Source organism: Urtica dioica, chromosome 2 (genome assembly GCF_054948205.1).
Source record: "Urtica dioica subsp. dioica isolate 48M chromosome 2, U.dioica_male_clone48M_v1_H2, whole genome shotgun sequence".
Taxonomy (NCBI): domain Eukaryota; kingdom Viridiplantae; phylum Streptophyta; class Magnoliopsida; order Rosales; family Urticaceae; genus Urtica; species Urtica dioica.
In genome coordinates, this window is record NC_142757.1 from 8339666 (window position 1) to 8366644 (window position 26979).

The following is a 26979-nucleotide window of genomic DNA, read 5'->3' on the forward strand; positions in this document are numbered from 1 at the left end:
CAAGCCTTTAGTTTGACCCTCGCCGGACCCGGCTTTGAGTGGTTCAAAAACTTAAGACCAGGAAGCATCCACTCGTTCAAAGACCTGAAGGACACGTTCCTGGCGCGGTTCGCTACGTCTATGGTCCAAAAGAAGACCAAGATGTACCTGTGGTCAATCAGGCAAGAGAGTGGCGAGTCTCTTAGACGATACCTCGCCCGATTCACAGAAGAGTCAAACAAGGTCGACCGCTTTGACGACAGTGACGCAATTGCCGCTATCATAGAAGGCTTGCGCACGAGTGACTTCCTCAAGTCTGTCGTCGGCCGTGTCCCTTCCACCATGGCCGAGTTAATGACTCGAGCTAAGACCTTCATGGGAGTCGAAGATTACCTCGACGGACGCAAGAGCACTAATCAAAGCTCTCGCCGTCGAGAGGAACCTATCCGCGAGCAGAACGAACCTCGTAAGAGGCGAAACAAGGGGAACCAGGTTTCTAGCAACCAACCCCCTGTACCTCAGAAACCGCGACTTGCGGAAAACTTCAAAGGGTACTCGTCGTTCACGCCGCTGAACACGGCGCCGGAAAGGATCTTGGCTCTGGCACGTGACAAGTTCACCCCCCCCCGGCTCCAATGAAGAAGGACCCCGCAACTCGCGATCGGTCCAGGTATTGTGAGTTCCATCGGGAATATGGTCATTTGACCTCGGAATGCTACAACCTCAAAAGGCAAATCGAGGCTATGATCCAACGGGGCGAGCTGAAGGAGTTCCTGTTGCGCATGATTGGCGCTGCGGGCCCCACCGCGAACAGACAGCAGTCTGGTCAACGAGGAGAAGCAGCCGCCTCTGCCAACCAAACCCCGGCTACTACCAACGCCAACCCACAATTGCACGTGGTAACCACCATACTGGGAGGTCCACAAGATGGGGATTCAGCCCGTCAACGGAAGAAATTCCTTAGGGCCGTGTCTCAGGAAGACGCTGCTATGCACGTCAACTTCACATATGAAGAACCTCCGTCCGTGCCTCACGAGACGATGTATTTCACCAATGAAGAGGCCAAGCGAGTTGTGCATCCGCACAATGACGCGATCGTCCTCAAAGCCCAAGTGGCCAATAACTTGGTGAAAAGGGTTCTCATCGATAACGGCAGCGCTGCCGACATAATTTTCAAGTCCACCCTAGAGCGCATGAAGCTCGGGGGGCTACGCCCGACTCCGACCCAAACGCCATTGTTTGGGTTCACTGGGGAAAAGGTTATGACCGAGGGCATCATCGACCTGCCGGTCACCTTTGGGACCCCTGGAGGAATCGAAGCCGTTCACGTGGTCCCATTCCTAGTGGTCGATCAAGAGTCGCCCTACAACTTAATCATCGGGCGACCCACGTTGAACCGGCTAAGGGCAATCACTTCCACATATCACCTACTGGTGAAGTTCCCCACCGAAGGGGGAATTGGCATCATGGCTGGAGACCAATCCCAAGCCAGAATATGCTACGTGCAAGGAGTTGATGGCAAGTCCGCGGGAAAAGCAGTCAACACAATCTTCCAACTGGAAGACGATTACCCATGCAACCTAAGGGATGCAAGGAAGTTCGGAGAACTTGACCCCCGTGATGAAATCGAAAGACTTAAAGTGGAAACCTCCGATGATCTTGTGCCAATCGTCCTGGACGAGTCGAAGCCTGATCAAGTTGTAAAAATCAGCACCCGACTTCCACTCGCCATCAAAACTCAGCTTACCGCCTTCCTTAGGGAGTTCAAGGATGTTTTTGCATGGACTCATGCGGACATGCCCGGAATCGATCCCGAGGTAATAGTGCACCGACTGAACGACGACCCAAAGGTCGCCGAAAAAGTGCAGGCTAGACGAACGTTCAACCCAGAACGATACCTGGCCATAAATGAAGAGGTCGAGAAACTCCTCACCGCAAACTTCATTCGAGAGGCTAAGTACCCCAAGTGGGTCGCCAATGTGGTAATGGTAAAAAAGCCCAACGGGAAGTGGCGAATTTGTATAGACTACAAAGATCTTAACAAAGCCTGCCCTAAGGATTGCTTTCCACTCCCACGCATCGAACAACTGGTGGACGCCACGGCCGGCCATGAACTCCTAAGCTTCATGGACGCCTATTCAGGCTACAACCAAATTCGAATGCACGAGCCCGATCAAATTAAGACAACCTTTGTCACTGATCGAGGTCTCTACTGTTACAAGGTCATGCCTTTCGGCCTTAAGAACGCGGGAGCAACATACCAACGCTTGGTAAATCGGATCTTCGCCGATCAAATCGGCAAGACGATGGAAGTGTACGTGGACGACATGCTCGTTAAAAGCCTACTGGCAACTAATCACGTACGCGACCTTAGGGAGATGTTCACAATCCTCCGCCGATATAAAATGAAGCTCAACCCCAACAAATGCGTATTCGGGGTTGAATCCGGAAAGTTCCTCGGTTATATCGTCAGGCGACGAGGCATAGAAGCGAACCCGGAAAAAATCAAGGCACTCCTTGAAATGAAGTCGCCAAGACGAGTCAAAGAAGTGCAAAGCCTGACCGGTCGGATTGCCGCTCTGACACGCTTCGTGTCTAAAGCCACCGACAAGTGTCAACCGTTCTTCAAAGCTCTGAAGAAGACGGACGGCTTTGAGTGGACGGACGAATGCGAAAGTGCCTTCCAAGAAATGAAGGCTTACTTTGGGTCCCCACCATTCCTCTCTAAACCGAAAGAGGGCGAGACGCTGTACGTGTATCTCGCCATCTCTGAAAGAGCTGTAAGTGCCGTCCTTGTCCGTGAAGAAAACAAGGTCCAATGGCCAATCTACTACGTAAGCAAAGCCTTACTCGACGCGGAAACACGCTATACCGAGATTGAGAAACTTTCTCTGGCTATCGTAACGGCAGCTAAGAAGCTACGACCGTACTTCCAAGCTCACCCAATTGCGGTGCGAACTGAGCATCCAATCGGTAAAGCTCTTCAAAAGGGAACGTCGACTCGCATGGCGATCTGGTCCCAAGAATTGAGCGAGTACGGGATTGAGTTCCACCCAAGAACGGCTATAAAGGGGCAGGCCTTAGCAGACTTCGTGGCAGAATTCTCCTACGCTCCCGATACGGGAAGAGCGGAAACTGACTTGAACGATAACGAGCTAACTCGGAAAAGGAAGGTAGACCCAACGGGTCCCATCTGGGAGTTATACGTAGACGGAGCATCTAATGCTCGGGGGGCTGGCGCCGGAATAATCCTGATTAACCCCGATGGGGAAAAGCTGCGATATGCCCTTCACTACGGCTTCCAAGCCTCCAACAATGAAGCTGAATACGAAGCGCTCATTGTAGGGATAGAGCTAGCACAGAAGCTCGGCTCCCATAACCTGCGAATACACTGCGACTCGCAGTTGATCGTAAACCAGGTTAAGGGAGATTACATCGCCAAGGAGCCCAACATGGTCGCGTACCTGGCTAAGACGAATTCCAAACTCGATGCCTTCTCTTGGTTCGAGATTCACCAAATCCCGAGAGAACAAAATTCGGAGGCTGATGCGCTTGCTCGCCTCGGATCTGGCATCGACGAAGACGGATTGGGGACCGTGCCCATTGAATCTCTCCCACGACCATCCGTCTCCCGAGACGAGGTCGGGACCATAGAAGTGGCATCTCAGCCCACTTGGATGGACTCAATTGTCGAGTTTTTGCGGAGAGGGGAACTCCCCGAAGACCGCAAGGAAGCCGATAAACTGAGGGCCTTATCATCCAAATACACGCTCCGTGAGGGCACGCTCTATAAGCGCGGTTACTCGACACCGCTGCTCCGATGCCTCGATAGCGTTGAGTCGACCAAGGTCCTCCGCGAAATCCATGAGGGCATCTGCGGAAACCACGCCGCTGGAACTTCCCTTGCGCTCAAAGCGCTTAAGCAAGGCTATTTCTGGCCTTCCATGAAGCGAGATGCTTGCGAATGGGCATGGCGTTGCGATAAATGCCAGCGCTTCGCGGAAATTCCGCGACAGCCCCTGACCCCGTTAAGCAGCATCGTTGTCCCACGTCCCTTTGCTAAGTGGGGCGTGGACATCATTGGCAAGCTCCCTAGAGCGCCGAGGCAATACGAGTACGCCATTATCGCCATCGACTACTTCACTAAGTGGGTAGAGGCCGAGCCGCTTGCCAGAATAACTGAAGCAAACACGACAAACTTCATCTGGAAGAACATCATATGCAGGCACGGTATCCCCGCCTCGATTGTGACCGACAACGGGGCACAATTTGACAACGCGCGGGTAAGAGATATCTGCGATCAACTGAAGATCAGCAAGACCTTCTCCTCGCCGCGACATCCTCAGGCCAACGGCCAAGTCGAGGCAGTCAACAAGACTACCAAGAGCAACCTGAAAAAGAAGCTCGAAGACAAGAAAGGCGCCTGGGCCGATGAATTACCATTCGTCCTATGGGCATATAGGACAACCGCGCGAAACGCCACCTGCGAGACGCCATTCTCCCTTGCATATGGGGTCGAGGCCGTGGTTCCGATTGAAACCGAGATACCCACGTTCCGAGTCGACACGTTCGACGAAGCGGAAAACAACGAGGCCATGCGCCTTGAGTTGGACCTGATCGACGAAAAGAGGGCGGAAGCATTCAGACGCCTCGCCGCACAGAAGCGCAAGGTCGAAAGATACTATAACTCCAAAATCAAAAGGCGAACCTTCGCCGTCGGAAGCCTCGTCCTCAGACGAGTATTCCAAAACACACAAGTCCAAGGCGCCGGCGTCCTAGGCCCAAACTGGGAAGGCCCTTACAGAGTCCGCAAAGTCATTCACGACGGGACATATTACATCGAGCACACGGACGGGACTCCGATTCGCCACCCGTGGAACGCGGAGCACTTGAGGCAGTACTATCAGTAGCTGGCGTCCCCCGCTTTTTTATCGCTTTTATTTCCATTTTCAATAAGGCCTACGAGCCAATGTTTTAGGATTTAAACTTTCTCGCAAGTTTTTCGCAAAAGTAATAAAACTCAAGTTTTCCGTTATAATTTCGTTTTATGCAAGTTTTCTGGTTATCAACAATTAACTTATAACCCAAAAAACTTGGGGGGGCTAGCTATGGTAAGGAAACTCTCAAAAGAACACGCTCCACCAAAAAAAAAAAAAATCGTAAGTCGCGTAAAGGCGCAGCCCGTAAGACGCCTACATGGCGCAACCTAAGACGCCTACATGGCGCACGTAAGTCGCGTAAAGGCGCAGCCCGTAAGACGCCTACATGGCGCAACTTAAGACGCCTACATGGCGCACGTAAGTCGCGTAAAGGCGCAGCCCGTAAGACGCCTACATGGCGCAACCTAAGACGCCTACATGGCGCACGTAAGTCGCGTAAAGGCGCAGCCCGTAAGACGCCTACATGGCGCAACTTAAGACGCCTACATGGCGCACGTAAGTTGCGTAAAGGCGCAGCCCGTAATACGCCTACATGGCGCAACCTAAGACGCCTACATGGCGCACGTAAGTCGCGTAAAGGCGCAACCCGTAAGACGCCTACATGGCGTAACCTAGGACGCCTACATGGCGCACGTAAGTCGCGTAAAGGCGCAGCCCGTAAGACGCCTACATGGCGCAACCTAAGACGCCTACATGGCGCACGTAAGTCGCGTAAAGGCGCAGCCCGTAAGACGCCTACATGGCGCAACCTAAGACGCCTACATGGCGCACGTAAGTCGCGTAAAGGCGCAGCCCGTAAGACGCCTACATGGCGCAACTTAAGACGCCTACATGGCGCACGTAAGTCGCGTAAAGGCGCTACCCGTAAGACGCCTACATGGCGCAACCTAAGACGCCTACATGGCGCACGTAAGTCGCCTAAAGGCGCAACCCGTAAGACGCCTACATGGCGCAACCTAGGACGCCTACATGGCGCACGTAAGTCGCGTAAAGGCGCAACCCGTAAGACGCCTACATGGCGCAACCTAGGACGCCGACATGGTGCACATAAGTCGCGTAAAGGCGCAACCCGTAAGACGCCTACATGGCGCAACCTAAGACGCCTACATGGCGCACGTAAGTCGCGTAAAGGCGCAGCCCGTAAGACGCCTACATGGCGCAACTTAAGACGCCTACATGGCGCACGTAAGTCGCGTAAAGGCGCAGCCCGTAAGACGCCTACATGGCGCAACCTAAGACGCCTACATGGCGCACGTAAGTCGCGTAAAGGCGCAGCCCGTAAGACGCCTACATGGCGCAACCTAAGACGCCTACATGGCGCACGTAAGTCGCGTAAAGGCGCAGCCCGCAAGACGCCCACATGGCGCAACCTAAGACGCCTACATGGCGCAACCTAAGACGCCTACATGGCGCACGTAAGTCGCTTACATGGCGCAACCCAAAATGCCTACATGGCGCGATCTGAGACGCCCACGTGGCATAATCCGGGAAACGAAAGACACCTACGTAGCATGGCTGACTCGCAGTTGAAAATACTTAAGAACGCAAACCATCCAAGTGACTGGCGTGTTTGAAAAAGTATCCTGCCGAGATAAAAGGATGGACAAAATCATTGACACAAACAAGTGACCGTCCATGCATGCCATAGTAGGTAAATGTGCGAAAACATTCATAAAAATAAATGAATAACTCCTCATAAAAGAAAGGGGCAACTGCCTCAAAACCGAGAAAGCATGCGCTAAGACAAGTGCGCTAAAGGGAAATATCCTAGTAAGCAAGCGCTAAGACAAGTGCGCTGAACGGAAAAACCTAAAAAGCACGCGCTAAAACATTTGCGCAGGAAAAATAAAGAAAGAAAACGGTCACTCGGCGGGATCGTCGCCCACAGGGTCGGCCCCGTCGAGTGGTGGGAAAAGCGAGTCGAAGAAGTCGAAGGTGACCCCCCGAGAAACATTCTCGGCAGCTGTGGCGTCCCGACACTCCACCGCCGCTGCGTGCCTTGCCTCCTCGACTCCGACATCAAAGTCGTCCTGAAGGTCGGACGCAAGCTGCTCCGCCGCGGCTTTCTCCTCGGTGACCCGAACCACCTCCTCCGCCAAGGAGTCGCGCTTACGCTCCGCACGAACACGGGCAGCCTCACTCGATGTAAGCTGGCCCTGAAGAATGCCAACTTCTTCCGTGCGCGATTCCAACTGACGTCGAAGGTCCCGCGCTTCGCTCCGGAAGACCTCCGTCGATCGAGTCGCCACTTCAAGGGCGTGACGTTCCGTCGTTAGCTCCTCAGCCATCTTCGCCACCGCTGCCTGAGCACGGTCGCACTTGCCGCGGGTAACTCCCAATTCCACGCGAGCCTCCTGAAGCTGCTCGCGGAGACTCGCAAACTCCGCCTTTGAGTGAGAACCTCGCTCGACGTGGGCCAGCTGAGACTTCGCTTGAGCGAGCTCCTCCTGGGCGCGACTCATCCGCCTGATGAGGTCGTGAAGGATCTTCTCGCCCCGGGTCGCTCGAGCAAGCACCTGAGAAGGCAAAAAGATAGTTTAGCAAAAGACAGATTCATCGCAAACGGGGCAAGGGAAACTCACTCTCTGTGCATCGGTAACGCCGTGACGAAAGAACTCTACGTCACTGCTGGCCACAACGCTCTTCCACATCTTCATCGAAGATTGAGCAAGGCCCAGGGAACATTCCCCCCTAACCTCCGCGGCCTCCACGTCGACCATCGAGTTCACGCGCTTAGAGTCCGAAGACGTGTCTGGCAAAGCCGAGGAGGAAGGTCGCTTCAAAGAAGCGCGAGGACCGTTCTCCGCCCGATGATCGGTATCGAGCCTCTCCCGTCCATCCCGCGCAGCAATCCGACGACGAACCGCCGCCAACGACTTCGGGTCTCGAGAAGCCTTCGCTAGACGAGCCCGAGCCCTCGCCCTAGCCGAGGAGACTGCAAAAGTGACAAAGTCAAAACCCTGAGCTAAAAACAAAAGCGAGAAGTACGAAACGTCAACATACCTTGAGGATCGCCGCTCGAGAGAGATGATGCGGCACTCGGGGAACCCTCGGTCCGCTGAGGAAACGGCGGGAACCACCCAGTGGAAGCCATCAGCTCAGGAGAACGAAATCGTTCAACGGCTTTCCGAGCCTCCGACATTCCCCGGATCTCCTTCACAAAGTCGAGATCGTCGGCCCCCTCGTTAGCGGGAAACTCGGACAAGGGGCCGAACCGGAGCGGCGCGTCACCAAAAGCCTCCGCCGAGACCCACACCCACGGTCGCCGATTGTACTTCTCTGAATCGATGATCAGCTTAGTATTCCGTCGATCGCGGGCCACAAAGAAACTGGGTTGCCCGGGCGCAGGGAAGACCGCGATGAGATTGCGAAAATCACTCACGGTCATCACCCGCTCGGTCTGGCAATGCCACTCCATATGGCACATCGCCACTATGCGGTAGAATGCTGGGCTCATCTGACATGCGTGCACCCCGAGACGGGCGAGAAGCTGCTGGACGATGGGTTAAAACGGCAGCCGCAGCCCGCAGTTAAGACTCGCAACTGAAACTGCGGCAAAACCACGACGAGGCCGAAAAGGACGGTCGTCTTTTGAGGGACGGAGAAGCGCCACAGACGACGGAATGGCAAAAGCCTCCCGGAGACCGACGAATGTCCGGTAGGTGAGCGTGCTCGAAGCATCGACCCCCGAACAATCGAAGTCCTCGGGAGCGGCAAGGCCCTCCTCGGGATACCACTCCGTCCTAGCGAGCGACCTCGCCGATACCAACGCCTCTGCGTCAGGGGTCCCGGGCTGAGGACCCCCTGACTCCACGGAAGGGCTCCTGCCCTCCGACACAGCCACGGCAGCCGCCGGCGGCACCTCGGGACACTCCGATGCGAGGCCTTCGGCCCCCGGACATGTCTCTGACTCACCTCCGGGATCTTCAGACTCGGGACCAAAGTCGTCCACGCAGTCTATCTCGTCGAGAACCGACTCTAGCGGAGTCACCATATCCGCATCCGTAACATCTCCCGGCACGCCTTGAAAGCCCAAGTCAGGCTGCGGCACGTCGAGGCGGACTTTGTCGCGGACCCCCCCGCCAACTAAGTTGATCACGAGGTGAGGGGCAGGCTCCCCGGACGCGGGACGATCAAACTCCCCACCAGTACCGCGCCCAGTTGGCGCGCACCCTTCGAGAGGCTGAGCAGCGGGTACAGTCGCACCCAGCTCGCCTTCCTCCAACCACTGCTCTACTCCGCTTGGATTTTCTTCCACGTGCAGTGGAACTTCCCTTAATCCCGCGAAGAGATCATCCTCTGCATGTTCAGAACCCTGAAACAAGAGAGAGAAATCAATCTCGGGACTCTCAGCTGAGAAAAGGGGAGGGACACCCATAATGCAAGCGTAAAAAAGAAAACAAGCGTAGAGAAAAGAGAAGAAATAAAGTGAGGAATAAAGGGAAGGGGGGGGTCTATTTATAGACTTCTAGTGGGGTAGGAGTCGAAATCCTACTCCCACAAGGGTCAAATTCGGAGTAGAAACTCCAAAAAGTCGGAGTTCTCCCGCGCGAAGCGAACCAGCCCCGCGCACGGGGCGCGCCGCGCGCCGCGCGGGTCATGCAGCACAGACCGCGCGCCGCGCCGTCCAGGGCGCGCGCCGCGCGGCCACCCCCTAAAAAAAAAAAAAAAAAAAAAAAAAAAAAGAGAAAGAAAGAAAAAAGAGAAGAGGAAAAAATTTTCCTCGGGGCCACAAGGCACGGGAAACATTTTCCTCAAACACCCAACTAGAAGAACAAAAAGTTCATCGCTGGGACGCCTCCCGAACGACGAACTTGGGGGGCTAATGTTGTCGGTCGTTTTCGGAAAACCCGAGACGCCAAGAAGGCACGTCGCTCAAAGGGCCGATGGTCATGCCGGAGGTCCTGAAGAGCGGCAAATCTTCAAGCCCTCGCCCAAACTCCTGACTCCTCGAGTCGAGCTTCGCTCCTCGAGTCGAGCCTTGAGTCAATCTCCTCGAGTTGAGCCTTGAATGGTTCCTCGAGTCGAGCCTTTAATTGTTCCTCGAGTCGAGCCTCGAGTCATTTTCGAGTCGAGCCTCGAGTCATCCTCGAGTCACTCCTCGAATCAAGTCGCTAGTCGCTCTCGTCGGGCCGAGCCTTGCTCCTCGAATCGAGTCACTCTCATCAAGTAGAAAGCTTCATATTTCACGTGAGAAGAATGACATTCGAAGGCCCACAAGAACCCGGCCAAGACGAGCCGTCCATCACGCACACAGCGCGCTACGCCGACCGGCCGTGCAGCAGACGGCGCGCCGCGCCATACAGGCGCGCGCCGTGCGCTCCATGCGCCGCGCGACCTGCGCCGCGCCTGGTGACCCTCGCGCCGCGCCCGGTGACACGCGCGCCGCGCGCCGCGCGCCGCGCGTTGTGCGCCGCTCTTTGTGCGCCGCGCGCGCCGTGCGCCTCCACTTGATGGCATGCGCGATCCTAGTCCCACATGGACGAAAAAGGGACCTTCTAAGGCTCCCAAACACCTATAAATACCCTCTCTCATTGAGGGGAAAATCCATCCCAAAATATCCAACAATTCTCTTCATCTCTTATCGACACGCTCGATTTCTCTGCTTCTCTGGATGCCACATTTGGCCTGAAGCAGGTTCTCTTCTCTCTCCCTCGTTCTCAAAGGTCCCGAAGCACTCACGGGAACTTCCCGGACGTCGCTCCCTTTGACCGAACGTTCTCCGGTGCTCAAGCACGCCCCTAGGGTTCTCAACTAGAGCTACCCTTGCGCGTCTAACACGCTAGACGCGTACGCGATCTCCGAAGTTCTGAGACGCTGCCGAGGACTCCTCGCGCCCCGTTTCCTTCGTCGAGCACGCCTCTTCGCCAAGGCTCCACGCCTCATACTGCGTCACACACGCTTGAACTACGTTCTGACCTGATCCCACGCACGGGTACGTAGGCAGCCGACAACCAAGGTACGGTCACTCCTCCTCCTCACCCCCTACCTCTCCCGAGAGGCGGGTTGATCGGAGAGAACCCTAGCTCGAGACTATCGAGTTCACACTCTTGGCCCGGGTGCGATCACTTGGTCCGGCCTTGGATCGAACCGCCCGAGGTTTTAAATAGTTGTTCATTTTCGTGCGACAACAGTTCATTTTCGTGCGACAACATTTTGGCGCTAGAAGGAGGGGACTTTTCGACCTGTTCAGCCCTAAATCTCTTCTGTTCATCTTCTTCTTTTCTTCTACAAACTCAACTTTCTCGAACTTGAGAAAAGATGAATAGTCAACCACCCGTACGTTCTGAGGGCGTTAACAACCTCGATAACGTCACGGGGACCAAAAAGTACTTATTGCGCTCCCGAGCGCATGGTGACGAAGAGTCGCTCCACGAAGAGAGCTCGACCCGCTCACCATCTCCATCTCTAGATACCAGGGACGACCGCATCATGGAGCTGGAGGAGAATATCCGCCAACTAAAGGCGAAGAACGCGAGGTACCACAGCCGACTGGCTGCGAAGCAACCCGTGCATGACACAATGATCACCAACGGGGATCCTGAAAATCTCAATGAGGAAAGCCGCGACCGCGACCCTGATTACGAGGGTATTGGCGATTCGGAGGATATCGAGACTTCTCTCACGAAGGACGGGGAACACCCCACCGTGTTTGAAGCCGGTCCTTCGAATCCCCTACCCCGGACAGGCGATGCGCTGGCATCTTCTCAAGAGGGAAATTCCCGACGTTCGGCCCTCGACCGACTAGGTCAAAGGGAGAATGTTGCGGAGAGTCAGGGCACGCGGAGAGCGCGCCGTCGCAGACGAAGCCTACGCCTCCGTACGACCAGCCCTGATCTTAGGGATCACCTCACCGCCCAACGCTTTGAGCGTGGCAATGACCTAAGAGAGCGACTAAGATCTCGGCCAAACATCCCCGTAGCAGCCCCAACTAACGGGAACCGCCGCACGGGTTAAGGGTCAAATGAAAGACGACAGCTAACTCCTCCCGAACAGGGAGTTACTCCGACTACCGGTCTCGATGTGATCACTATGATCCACAATCTTTGAAATGAAGAACGAGATCTCCGAGAACACGGAATAGGCGGAAGTGCCTCTGGGGTCGTCGAGGAGAATCCATCGCCATTCACTGCTCAGATATTGGCCGAGGTATGCACGGGAAATTTCAAAACTCCCGAACCTCGCTCCCTATGATGGAAAAGCGGATCCCGCTTACCATATCCAGTACTATGAAACCTGGATGACGATGCAGGGTGTCTCTCCTGGTGCTATGTGCCAAGCTTTTAGTCTTACCCTCGTCGGGCCCGGCTTCGAGTGGTTCAAGAACTTAAGACCAGGAAGCATCCACTCGTTCAAAGACCTGAAGGACATGTTCCTAGCACGGTTTGCTACATCTATGGTCCAAAAGAAGACCAAGATGTACATGTGGTCAATCAGGCAAGAGAATGGTGAGTCTCTTAGACGATACCTTGCCTGATTCACTGAAGAATCGAATAAGGTCGACCGCTTTGACGACAAAGACGCAATCACTGCCATCATCGAAGGCTTGCGCACAAGTGACTTCCTTAAGTCCATCGTCGGCCGTGTCCCTTCTACCATGGCCGAGTTAATGACTCGAGCCAAGACCTTTATGGGAGTCGAAGATTACCTCGATGGCCGCAAGGGCAATATTCAAAGCCCTCACCACCGAGATGAGCCTAGCAACGAGCAAGGCAACTCCCATAAAAGATGAAATAGAGGGGGTCAGACTTCTAATAGCCGACTTCCGATGCCCCAAAAGCCATGACTTGCGGAAGACTTTAAGGGCTACCTGTCGTTCACGCCATTGAACACGACGCCGGATCAAATCCTGGCTTTGGCACGTGACAAGTTCACTCCCCCGGCTCCAATGAGCAAAGATCCCGCGACTCGCAATCGATCTAAATATTGCGAGTTCCATCAGGAATACGGTCACTTAACCTCCTAATGCTACAGTCTTAAAAGGCAGATCGAGGCATTGATCCAACGAGGTGAGCTGAAAGAGTTCGTCTTACGCATGATCAGCGCTGCGGGCCCCACCACAAACAGACCACAATCTAGTAAAGGAGGTGGAACAGCCGCTTCTGCCGACCGAACCACAGCTGCTGCCAACGCCAATCCGCAACTCCACGTTGTAATCACCATACTGGGTGGCCCGCAAGATGGAGATTCAGCCCGACAACGGAAATGATTCCTAAGGGCCGTAGCTCAAGAAGACGCTGATGTGCACGTCAACCTTTCCCAAAAATGAAGAACCTCCGTCCGTGCTTCACGAGACGATGTACTTCACCAACGAAGAGGCCAAGCGAGTTGTGCATCCGCATAATGACGCAATTGTGCTCAAAGCCCAAGTGGCAAATAACTTGGTGAAAAGAGTTCTCATCGACAACGGCAGTGCTGCCGACATAATTTTCAAGTCCACCCTAGAGCGCATGAAGCTCGGGGGGCTACGCCCAACTCTGACCCAAACGCCTCTATTTGGGTTCACTGGGAGAGAGTCATGACCGAAGGCATCATCGATTTGCCGGTCACCTTCGGAACTCCCGGAAGTATTGAAGTCGATCACATGGTCCCATTCCTAGTGGTCGATCAAGAGTCGCCCTACAATGTAATCATTGGGCGACCCACGCTGAACCGACTAAGGGCCATTACTTCAACATACCACCTACTGGTGAAGTTCCCCACCGAGGATGGAATCGGCATCATGGCTGGAGACCAATCCCAAGCCAGAATATGCTACATCCAAGGAATCGATGGAAAGACCGCTAGAAAGACGGTTAACACGATCTCCCAGCTTAGAGATAGCGTCGAGTCGACCAAGGTCCTCCATGAAATCCACGAAGACCTCTGCATGACACCCAAGTGCAAGGTGCCGGCGTCCTCATCCCAAACTGGAAGGGACCCCACAAAGTCTGCCAAGTCATACATGATGGGACATACTACATGGATGAGACACCGATCCGTCGCCTGTGGAATGCGAAACACTTGAGATAGAACTAGTAGTAGCCAGCGCTTCCCCCATTTTATTTCTTTGCTTTCCAACATTCAATAAGGCCTACGAGCCAATGTTTTAGGATTTCAACCTTTTTTCAATATTAATAAAGTTCGAGGTTTTTCTTTCAAAATCCGCTTTTTAAAAGTTTTTCGATTACGTTTGTAAACCTAAAAACTTGGGGGGCTAGTGACATAGGCAACTGTAAGTACACTCAAAATCCTCAAGAAAGTATGCTCCACAAAAAGAAAGCACGCTCCACCAAAACAAAACACCCAAACACAAACGGGACGAGCGTGCACTTAAGACGCCTCCGCGGCGTGCTATAAGACATCCCAGAGATGCAGGCTAAGACGCCTCCGCGGCGCGCCATAAGACATCCCAGAGATGCAGGCTAAGACGCCTCCGCGGCACGCCATAAGGCATCCCAGAGATGCAGGCTAAGACGCCTCCGCGGTGCGCCATAAGACATCCCAGAGATGCAGGCTAAGATGCCTCCGCGGCGCGCCATAAGACATCCCAGAGATGCAGGCTAAGACGCCTCCACGGCGCGCCATAAGACATCCCAGAGATGCAGGCTAAGACGCCTCCGCGGCGCGCCGTAAGACATCCCCGAGATGCAGGCTAAGACGCCTCCGCGGCGCGCCGTAAGACATCCCCGAGATGCAGGCTAAGACGCCTCCGCGGCGCGCCATAAGACATCCCAGAGATGCAGGCTAAAGTCGTCCCTTGTGATGCACCAAAGACGCCTACATGGCGCACCTAAGATGCCTACATGGCGCACCAAAGCCGTCCCTCGCGATGCACCAAAGACGCCTACATGGCGCACCTAAGACGCCTACATGGCACACCAAAGCCGCCTACATGGCGCACCCAAGTCGTCCCTCGCGACGCACTTGAGACGCCTACATGGCTCACGTAAGACGCCTACACGGCGCAGCCAAGTCGTCCCTCGTGGCGCACCAAAGCTGCCTACATGGCGCACCCAAGACGCCTACATGACGCATTCAAGATGCCTACATGGCGCACGTAAGACGCCTACATGGGACAACCACGTTGTCCCTCGCGATGCACCCAAATAGCCTACGTGGCGCATCTAGGCCATCCCTCGCAACATGCCTATGACGCCTAAACGATGCACAGAGCCGTCTCTTACGACGCCCTCTTAGTCGCCACAAGGCGTTGTATGTGATGACTAATCGCAATGCATTTGAACCGCCACAAGGCGCACCCAAACCACCATACAAGGCAAAGGTCCTACCATCCTCGCCACCGTCAACAGAGCGCGATCACACTCGCCTTGGGAGACTCCCCATTCCACGCGACCTAATCGAAGCTGCTCACAAAGACTCGCGAACTCCGCCTCTGAGCAAGAACTTCGCTCGGCCTGAGCTAGCTGAGATTTCGCTTGAGCAAGCTCCTCCTGGAAGAGTCCCAGGCGACGAAGAAGGTCGTGTAGAATCTCCACGAGGCGAGCCTCGCTCCTCGAGTCGAGTCATTCTTCTCGAGTCGAGATTCGCTCCTTGAGTCGAGTCATCGTCCTCAAGTCGAGCTTCGCTCCTCGAGTCAAATCACTGTCCTCGAGTCGAGTCATTCTCCTCAAGTCGAGCTTTGCTCCTCGAGTCGAGTCATTCTCCTCGAGTCGAGCTTCGCTCCTTGAGTCGAGTCATTCTCCTCGAAGTCGAGCTTCGCTCCTTGAGTCGAGTCATTCTCCTCGAAGTCGAGCCTCGCTCCTCGAGTCGAGTCATTCTCCTCAAGTCGAGCTTCGCTCCTTGAGTCGAGTCATCCTCCTCAAGTCGAGCTTCGCTCCTCGAGTCAAATCACTGTCCTCGAGTCGAGTCATTCTCCTCAAGTCGAGCTTTGCTCCTCGAGTCGAGTCATTCTCCTCGAGTCGAGCTTCGCTCCTTGAGTCGAGTCATTCTCCTCGAAGTCGAGCTTCGCTCCTTGAGTCGAGTCATTCTCCTCGAAGTCGAGCCTCGCTCCTCGAGTCGAGTCATTCTCCTCAAGTCGAGCTTCGCTACTTGAGTCGAGTCATCCTCCTCAAGTCGAGCTTCGCTCCTCGAGTCAAATCACTGTCCTCGAGTCGAGTCATTCTCCTCAAGTCGAGCTTTGCTCCTCGAGTCGAGTCATTCTCCTCGAGTCGAGCTTCGCTCCTTGAGTCGAGTCATTCTCCTCGAAGTCGAGCTTCGCTCCTTGAGTCGAGTCATTCTCCTCGAAGTCGAGCCTCGCTCCTCGAGTCGAGTCATTCTCCTCAAGTCGAGCTTCGCTCCTTGAGTCGAGTCATCCTCCTCAAGTCGAGCTTCGCTCCTCGAGTCAAATCACTGTCCTCGAGTCGAGTCATTCTCCTCAAGTCGAGCTTTGCCCCTCGATTCGAGTCATTCTCCTCGAGTCGAGCTTCGCTCCTTGTGTCGAGTCATCCTCCTCAAAGTCGATCATTGCTCCTCGAGTCGATCCATTCTCCTCAAGTCGAGTTCCACTCCTCGAGTAAACACCCGGAGCGACCTGAAGAACAGGTCAGCCAAAGTAGAGACCCGCGCTCGCGTCTAGGGAATAAGGGCCGATCTTCCGAACGCAGACGAAGAAGCGTCACCAGGGTGGGAATGGCGGATGCCCCGTGAGACCGACTTATGCTTGATGCATGGTCAAACTTTTAGCGTTGATCCCCGAGCAGTCGAAGCCCTCCGGTGCGGCAGAGCCTTTCACCAGGTGCCACTCCGTCTTCTCGAAGCATCGGCCCGCAGCATCAACCTCTGTCTTCGAGACCTCGGAATGAGCACGCCTCTGCAAAACGCAAAAGTGCAGTCGCCTTCCAAGCTGGCCGAGACGGATGCCATGATCTTCCCCTAACATGTCGCAATTAGAAAATAATTGCCATGAATTACGGTCGAGTTGCATGGACTCCGGGTCAAAGATATCATCAAACAAAACGCCATCGAAGAAAGACTTGGACGTGACTTCGCCAAAAGATCAACACGCCGCGACACGCCGGTACGCCTCTGCACAAATGCGTGCCCCGCTTGCCCACGCATGTCCCCTTTGCTCCGGGGCTAGAGCGACGGACGCAAACGCGTTTGCCTCGCCCACGTCGAGCTACGTCTCCTATCCGCTTGGATCCTCCTCCACGTGTCGATCACACACTGATGTCAAGAGAGACGGAAAAGCGAGATAGAGCACTAGCAATTGTGAGAATATTCTTTATAACCACAAAGGCTTCGTGACAGTGAAGCTCTGGGAAGTCTATTTTCCTCAAACACCCGGCGGAAACAACTAAAAGTTCACCGCCCGGGGCCTCCTGAGCAATGAACTTGGGGGCCTAATATTGTTGGTCGTTTTCGGAAAACCCGAGACGCCGGAAAGGTACGTCGCTCAAAGGGCCGATGGTCAGGCCGGAGGTCCTCAAGAGCAGCAAGCCTCCAAACCCCTGTCCAAACTCTTGACTCCTTGAGTCGAGCTTAGCCCCTCGAGTTGAGACTTGAGTCGGTTCCTCGAGTCGAGCCTCGATCTTCGAGTTGAGCCTTGAGTCGGTCTTCTCGGGTCGAGCTTCGCTTCTTAAGTTGAGCCTCGAGTCGGTCTCCTCGAGTCGAGCATCGCTCCTCGAGTCAAGCATCAACTCAAGTCCTATCCGTCAAACAAACATTTGTGTCGTAACCCAAAATACCATGCCCACAATAGCTCAACGGGCCCGGAAGCGAGACGATCCCGAAAAGCCCGCGGAAACGAAGCCCAGCGCGCGCCGCGCCGGCAGGGCCACGCCCCGCGCGTTGAGCAGCGCTGGCCGCGCGCCGCGGGTCGCGCGCCGCGCCCGGTCAAGGCCGCGCCGCGGGTTGTGCGACGCTGCCTCTTGTGCGCCTCCTCTTGAAAAAGGGCGCGTTCCTAGTCCCACATGGACGCCAAAGGACCCCCTTAGGGTCCCGAAACACCTATATAAACCCCCTCCCATTGAGGGGAAATTCATCCCTTCATCTCCTATCGACACGCTCGATTTCTTACTCTTCTCTGCTTCTCTTGATGCCATTTTTGGCCTGAAGCAGTCTCTCTACTCTCTCTCCAGTTCTCAGAGGTCCCGAAGCACTCACGGGGACTTCCCAGACGTCGCTCCCTCTGACCGAACGTTCTCTGGTGCTCAAGCACGCCCCTAGGGTTCTCGACTAGAGTTCCCCTCGCGTGTCTAACACGCTAGACGCGTACGCGATCTCCGAGGTTCTGAGACGCTGCCGAGGATTCCTCGCGCCCCGTCTCCTTCGTCGAGCACGCTTCTCCACCGAGGTTCCACGCCTCATACTGCGTCCTAGACGCCTGAACTACGTTCTGACCTGATCCCACACACGGGTACGTAGGCAGCCGACAGCCAAGGCACGGTCACTCCTCCTCCTCCCCCGAGAGGCGGGTTGATCAGAGAAAACCCTAGCTCGAGACTTTCGAGTTCACACTCTTGGCCCGAGTGCGATCACTTGGTCCGGCCTTAGATCGAACCGCCCGAGGTTTTCAATAGTTGTTCATTTTTGTGCGACAACATGTATGTCAACAAAGTCTGGAAACTGGTAGACCTTCCTGAAGGGATTAAACCCGTAGGGTGTAAGTGGATATACAAGAAGAAAAGGGGTCCTGATGGGAACGTCGAGACGTTCAAAGCACGACTTGTGGCGAAGGGTTATACCCAACAAGAAGGGATTGACTATGAAGAAACCTTCTCGCCAGTCGCGATTCTTAAATCCATCTGCATACTCCTATCCATAGCTGCAGCTCTCGACTATGAGATATGGCAAATGGATGTCAAGACAGCCTTTCTGAATGGCAATCTCAACCAGACGGTTTCGTGGAAGAAGGTCAAGAGACCAAGGTTTGTGAGTTGCTTAAGTCCATTTATGGATTAAAGCAAGCATCTAGGTCATGGAATATCAGATTCGATGAACCAGTTAAAAGCTTCGGCTTTGAACAGTCAATAGATGAGCCTTGTGTTTACAAGTTAATACACGAAGGCAAAGTTGTGTTTCTGGTGCTATATGTCGATGATATACTACTCATTGGTAATGACGTGGGTAAGTTATCTGAGGTTAAGGTCTGGCTGGCAAAGCAATTCGATATGAAGGATCTAGGAGAAGCCGCGTACATTCTGGGGATCCAAATCTTTCGAGATAGAAAAAACCGGACCCTGTCGCTCTCCCAAGCATCTTATATTGATAAGGTGATGGATCGCTTCTCGATGCAAGACTCCAAGAAGGGCCAAACACCCTTTAAGCATGGAGTTTCACTCTCTAAGGACCAGTCTCCCAAGACTGCACAAGAGATTGAAGACATGAGGAAAATTCCTAACGCCTCTGCCGTAGGCAGCCTTATGTATGCTCTGCTTTGCACTAGACCTGACATCTGTTTCGCCGTTGGCGTAGTTAGCCGTTTCCAATCCAATCCTGGACCCGAGCACTGGATTGCTGTTAAGCATGTTCTTAAGTATCTTCGAAGAAGTAGGAACTTGATGCTTACATACTCAGGTACTGACCTGACTATGACGGGTTATACCGACTCCGATTTTCAAGCGGATAAGGATTCCAGGAAATCCACTTCAGGATCTGTGTTCATCCTTAATGGTGGAGCTGTTGTGTGGAGAAGTATTAAGCAATCTTGCATTGCTGACTCCACAATGGAAGCGGAATATGTGGCTGCTTGTGAAGCATCCGAAGAGGTGTATGGCTTAGAAAATACCTTAAGTATTTGGAAGTTGTTCCAAACGTCGACGAGCCCATGACCCTTTATTATGATAATAGTGGGGCTGTCGCTAACTCAAAGGAACCTCGAAGCCATAAGCGCTCTAAGCATATTGAGAAGAAATACCATTTGATTCGAGAGATCGTGCAGCGCGGAGACGTGGAAGTGAAGAAGATCTCAACGGCGGACAACCTAGCAGATCCATTCACAAAGGCCCTAGCGAACAAGGTCTTCGACCAACATCGAGAGGGATTAGGCATGAAAGACTACACACATCTTCTTTGAGTCAAGTGGGAGTTTGTTGTCAATTGTGCCCACAAGAAGAGTTGTAATCTTTATATTATGCATTTGATGTAATAAAGTCTCATGAAGACTCTTGCTTGTAATTGCTTATTCATTAATAAAAAGTTGAAACGTTCATTCAATCTTCCTTGTTTGAAGCTTTATGATAAAACCTTAGTCTTTAGTCCATAAACAAACTAAACAACTTACGAAGAGACAAATGTAGATTTGCATGAACAAACTCTTCGTAGTTTGCTTAAATCGATATATTCGCAATCTAAGGGTCAAAGGACTATTGACCTCATTATGATTGTTTGAAGAATCTATGATGTCTGGTTATGAGGCATTGAGAGTTGGAGACTCTATAGTTCTTCTAGGTATATTCCGAAGGTACTGAATTGACCAGTGCACTTCTAGAGACAAGATAAGAACAAACCATTTAACCTCGTATGTCTCGAAGTCACTATGTATGAATTGCATCGTGCTTACCTCAATCCTGAAATGAGACATGCCATTTCACACCTTAGTATTCTCTTTTGCGGCGTAGTCGCCCTTAACCTGGTTCACAATCAACTGCGAGTCGCAGTGGATGCGCAGGTTTTGGACGCCTAGCTTGTTTGCTAGCTCCAAGCCAACGATCAGAGCCTCGTACTCTGCCTCGTTGTTGGAAGCCTTGAACTCGAACCGCAGGGCGTATCTCGGTTTTTCCCTATCGGGATTTGTGAGCACAACGCCGGCGCCAGCCCCCCGGGCGTTTGACGCGCCATCCACGTGCAAGTCCCAGACCGGCCCTATCGGGTTGTTGGTCCTCTTCTTCGACGCCTCGCTGTGGTCGTCCTCCTTGTCTTCTCTGCCCTCACCACCTTTGTCCCCCTCATCAGTTGAGGGCGCGCCTGTGAACTCGGCTACGAAGTCGGCGAGGGCTTGGCCCTTGATGGCGGTTCTCGGTTGGAACTCAACCCCGTACTCGCCCAACTCTTGGGACCATATGGCCATTCGAGAGGAGGTCCCTTTTTGAAGGGCCTTCTCGATGGGATGTCCCGTGCGGACCACAATGGGGTGCGCCTGAAAGCAGGGTCGGAGTTTTCTCGCGCTCATGACAAGGGCGAGGGACAATCTTTCGATTTTCGGGTATCGAGTCTCAGCGTCGAGGAGTGCCTTGCTAACATAATAGACCGGCCATTGCACCTTGTCTTCTTCGCGTATGAGAACCGCGCTCACGGCCCTGTCGGAAACCGCGAGGTAGATGTACAAGGTTTCGCCATACTTTGGCTTTGCGAGGAACGGGGGAGAGGCGAAATAGGCTTTCATTTCGCGGAATGCTTCCTCGCACTCCTCCATCCACACGAACCCGTCGGTCTTCTTCAGTGCCTTGAAAAACGGTTGGCACTTATCGGTGGCCTTGGACACGAATCGCGTCAGGGCGGCGATCCTTCCTGTCAGACTCTTAACTTCTTTCACTTTCTGCGGTGACCTCATCTCTAAGATCGCTCTAATCTTCTCAGGGTTAGCCTCGATCCCGCGGCGGCTAACCATGTAGCCCAAGAATTTTCCGGACTCGACCCCAAAAGCGCACTTGTTGGGGTTGAGCTTCATCTTGTAGCGTCGCAGGATCGCGAACATCTCTCTTAGGTCTCGAACGTGGTCATGCGCCTTGAGGCTTTTGACGAGCATATCGTCCACGTAGACCTCCATGGTTTTTCCAATTTGATTGGCGAACATTCGGTTCACCAACCTTTGATACGTTGCTCCCGTGTTTTTGAGGCCAAAGGGCATGACCTTGTAACAGTAGAGTCCGCGGTTCGTACCAAAGGTGGTCTTGATCTGATCCGGCTCGTGCATGCGGATCTGGTTGTAGCCTGAGTAGGCGTCCATGAAGCTCAACAACTCGTGGCCCGCCATAGCGTCCACAAGTTGCTCGATCCTCGGGAGAGGGAAGCTATCTTTCGGGCAGGCCTTGTTGAGATCTTTATAGTCGATACAGATCCGCCACTTCCCGTTTGGCTTCTTGACCATCACCACATTGGACACCCACTTGGGGTGTTCCGCCTCCCTGATGAAGTCGGCAGCGAGAAGTTTGTCAACCTCTTCACCAATGGCTTGGTATCTCTCTCCGCTGAACGTCCGCCGCGGTTGAACGCGTTCAGCTACTCTCTTGTCGTCGTTGAGACGGTGAACCATTATCTCGGGGTCGATCCCCGGCATGTCGGCGTGTGTCCACGTGAAGACGTCTTTGTGCTCGCGGAGGAAAGTGGCAAGCCGGTGTCGGACTTCGGACGGGAGCTGGGCGCCTACCTTGACTACCTGGTCAGGTTTGGCGTCATCCAACACGACGGGAACAAGGTCGTCCGGTGTCTCCACCTTTCGACGCTCGACATCGTCCCTCTGGTCCAGTTCTCCAAAGGTGCCTCCCTCCTCGACCTTGCATGGGAGCTTGTCCCCGAGCTGGAAGACGGTGCTCACCATCTTTCCCTTTTCTTTCCCGTCCACACCTTGGATGTAGCACATCCTTGCCATCGATTGGTCTCCCAACATCATGGCTATCCCCTTGTCAGTCGGGAACTTCATCATCAGGTGGTAAGTGGACGTAATGGCCTTCAACCGATTGAGGGTCGGGTGGCCAATTATGATGTTGTAGGCGGAGGGTTGGTCCACGACCAAGAACGATACGATGTGGGTGACCTCGAGCCTCCCCGGTGTCCCGAAGGTCACCGGGAGGTCGATGGTTCCCTCCGTCATGACCCTCTCCCCGGAGAAGCCGAAGAGTGGAGTCGAGATCGGGGTCGGTCTAATCCCAGATAGCTTCATCCTGTCCAGCGCCGACTTGAAGATTATATCGGCGGAGCTCCCATTGTCGATTAGGATTCTCCGGACAAGGTTGTTGGCGACCGGGGCTGAGACGACTATCGCGTCGTTGTGCGGGTGGAGGACTCGCGCCGCCTCTTGGCCAGTGAAGAACATGGACTCGAATGGGGCCGGAGGAGGAGCCTCGTACGTATGGTTGATGTAGTGCGCTATTTTCCCTTGGGAAACTTCACGCACGTACTTCTTCCTTTGCGTGGACGAGTCTCCAAACTCCGGGCCGCCCATGATTGAGCCCACGACGTGCAGTTGTGAGCTCTCTGGTTCTCCGTTTGCCGCTCGGTCCGTGACAGTTACCGTTGCCGGACCCTTTCTTTCTTGCCGCGGGCGTTCTCCGTGCGCTGCGGCCGTCCCGATCGTTCTGAGGACGTTCTCTTTCAATTTTCCGTCTTGAATCAGGGCCTCGATCTGACGCTTGAGCTGATAACACTCGGACGTCAGACGCCCGTGATCTTGGTGGTACTCGCAAAACTTGCTTCGATCCCTCTTTGCAGGATCCTTTGTGAGAGGAGTGGGGCTCCCTAGCTTGTCTCGGTGCAGAGCTAGGATCCGCTCCGGTGGGGTGTTCAAGGGGGTGAACGTTGAGAACTTTCGGAAGCTATCGACGTGTGACGGTCTCGGCCCGGGGAGGGAGCAGCCGTTAGGGGCCTGGCCTCCCTTGTTCCTCCTCTTTCGAGGGTCGGGACGATCTCCATCTTGGTCGTTGCGGCGTCGACTACCCTGTCCCCCTGACTTACGGCCATCTCGGCCATCGAGATAGTCCTCGATCCCCATGTACGTGCGGGCTCTCGTCATCAGCTCCGCCATGTCTCGCGGGACTTTCCCAACGATAGACTTGGGGAAGTCGCTCGTGCAACTCCCTCAGTGATTGCCGTGATGGCATCCTTGTCGTCGAATCCTTCGACCTTGTGAGACTCCTCGGTGAAGCGGGCGAGGTACTGTCTCAACGTCTCGTCTCTCCCTTGCCGAATGGAGAGGAGGTGGGTCTTCGACTTCTTTTGTGCCACGAGCGTGGCGAAGCGGGCAAGGAAAGCCTCTCGCAAGGCCCTGAAGGACGGGATGCTCCCAGGTCTCAAACTCTGGAACCACTCAAAGCCCGACCCCGTGAGGGTCAGGCTGAAGGCTTGGCACCGGGTCGCGTCCGGTTACCCTTGCATTGTCATCCACGTCTCGTAGTGTTGGATGTGGAAGTTCGGGTCAGTACATCCATCGTAGGGAGGGATGGACGGCAATTTGAAGTTCCCCACGCAAGGTTGTGCGAGGATTTGCACGGCGAAGGGAGAGTATGATTCCTCGATCCCTCCATACGGCCTCTGCCTCCCCGACTCCCTCATCTCGATGATTTGGTTTTGGAGGCTCTAAATCATCGTGACCATATCAAGCCCGTTAGTAGGGCCGACCGTCGGGGCCACGGGGGTCACCGATTAGCGCTCGTTGGACGCTTGGTCCATGACATTGACATGAGGCCGGCTGAGAGTTGCGGCGGGGAGCGCGTCCCTCCGAGAGTTGAGCCTTTGGCGGAGATCCTCCCCTCGGGAGTTTCTCTGCGCCGTCAAGCGCTCTCTAAGGTCCACGCTTGGTGCGTGGCGAGGCGAGGTTGCCCTTGGTCGGACCGTCCGGCGAGCGCTTCGGCTATCGACCCCATCGTCTACCAGAGTCGCTCTCTCCTCGGTGAGGGGCCGTGTCCGGCCGCCTCTTGAAACCGAGGGGGCGAGTCCCCGGGAATGTGACCGTGCTTGCTGCCGCGCCGTGTGCGGAGGATCGGCCAATGGGCCATTGGACCTCTCGGGCCGTGAATTGGCGAGGCTAGGAGTCGCCTCATCGGTCCTTGACTCCCCCACGTAGTCGGGGTCGGAGTCGTCTCGGGCGGACCGATCCTCGACGCCGTAGCCGAGGAGATTGGCGATGAGCGAGCCGTCGACGCCGGGACGGTCAAGGAGCTCCGTAAGCCGTCGGGCCGTGTCCTCTCGGAGCTTGGCCTCGGGGTCGTTTTCCGCGTCTTGGGGCTGGCTCTCGTTATCACGAGGTTGCCCCTCAAGACGGTGAGCGAGGCTTCGGAGGCCGTACGTCGAACTCGTCGCTCGAGTGCCGGCGGAGGTAGTGGGAAGGTGACTCATCTCTCGAGAGTCGTAAGAGTAGTGAGAGTGTGGAATGGAAGGGAGAGCGCGCTAAGGTCGGTGGTCCCCTCCTTCTAGCGCCAAAATGTTGTCGCAGTTTTTCGGACAACGATTTAGGAGTCAGAGGCGGTTAGACCCAAGGCCGGACCAAGTGGTCTCGTCTTGACTCGAGCGTGTCGGACTTGATATCTCAAGTCGTCCCTTAGCTGTGGTAGAAGTTCACCTCGTCTCGGTACCTGAAAAGCAATAGAGAATATGTGAACTACAAAGGGGAAACAGAGGGGTTGCCTCTGTTTACCTCTCCGACGCTCAACATTAGTAGGATTGAGGTGGTTTGTAGAGGGTTTAAGTGTTTAGGGGCCGAGACTTGAGAGAAACGAGCGAGGTACGAGTTCGACAGCGTTTCAGTACCCAAGAATGGATTACCTGGACCGGGGGCGGGGCCCCGGCATTTATAGGCGACCGAGGGGCATTTTGGGCATCCCCTTGGTCGAAGGCCGGCCCTGGGTCGGCCATGGAGCCGAAGGCCGGCCCTGGGTTGGCCACGGAGCCGAAGGCCGGCCCTGGGTCGGCCATGGGGCCGGAGGCCGGCTCTGGGTCGGCCATGGAGCCGGAGGCCGGCCCTGGGTCGGCCGTGCGTCGGGGGAGTGCCGGGGTGGTCGCTATCGCGGCCGTCGCTGCTCTACCGGGCCGAGAGATTGTGAATTCTTATAATTCATTCACATAGAGAGAGAAGAAAATTTCCTTTATTTATTAATGAGAGGAAATTTTTACAGAAACTGACGTGTACAAAAGTCGGGTCTCACAGCTTACATCGAGCGAAGCTGCCCGTGTTCGAGCGGAGCGTGAGCGCGACTCCTTGGCGGAGGAAGTGGCTCGGGTCACCGCGGAGAAAACCGCGGCGGAACAGCTCGCGTCCGACCATCAAGACGACTTCGATGTCGGAGTCGAGGAGGCGAGACACGCGGCGGCGGTGGAGTGTCGGGACGCCACAGCTACTGAGAATATTTCTCGGGGGGTCACCTTCCACTTCTTCGACTCGTTGTTCCCACCACTCGACGGGGCCGATCCCAAAGGCGACGATCTCGCCGAGTGACATTTTTTCTTTATTATTTTTCTCGCGCAAGTGTTTAGCGCATACCCTCTTTTAGGTTTTTCCATTCAGCGCACTTGTTTTAGCGCTTGCTTACTAGGATTTTTCCCTTCAGCGGACTTGTCTTAGCGCATGCTTTCTAGGATTTTGGGGCAGTTGCCCTTTTCTTTTGTGAGATATTATTTATTTTTATGAACGTTTTCGCACATTCATTTTTTATGGCGTGTTTAGATAGGCAAGTGTTTGTGTCAATGGTCTTGCCAGTTCTTTTAACTTAGTAGGATACCTTTCCAGACGCGCCAGTCGCTTGGATGGTCTGCGTTCTGTAAGTTTTTCGACTGCGAGTTAGCCATGCTACGTGGGTACCTTGTTAGATAATTGTTCGAAATTGAAGACTTCGAGGCTTGAATCACGCATATGAACGCTTTCCTTATAGTATTTCGAGTACCCCAAAATGTCTTAAGGTTTCGATACAAGAATACCGCAGGATACGACAAGCCTAGTTCGGACTGCACCAAGACAGAGTGAAAATCCGAAAATAAGCAAGAACTGTGTTTCTGGATAAGTGTTTCGGGAAGAGAGAAAGTTGGTTCGAAAACCTATGTTGATTACTGAATCCGAAGTCGGATTATATAAGCAATCGTACCTGTTCGCGAAAAGGTTCGACGAACAGACGCACTGTTTCGGTCAAACTACGGTTATAGTCGCAAACGACACGACCGTTGGCCAAACGATCGTTCGTTTCGAAGCGATGTGACCGTTAGTTCGAATGGTAACCAAAATAACTACTAAATGAGGAGGTGCGACCGTTGGCGAGAATCGTCGCGAGAAGCCCGCGGATCGTGCCGTTTCTCCTGGAGGTCGATCTCGCCTGGAGGTCGAGCTTGCCTGGAGGTCGAGCTCACCCGGAGGTCGACCTCGCCCAGTCGAGCAGAAATAACTTCGTCACTTCGTCCAGTCGACCTCGCTCAGTCGAGCTGAAATGACTTCGTC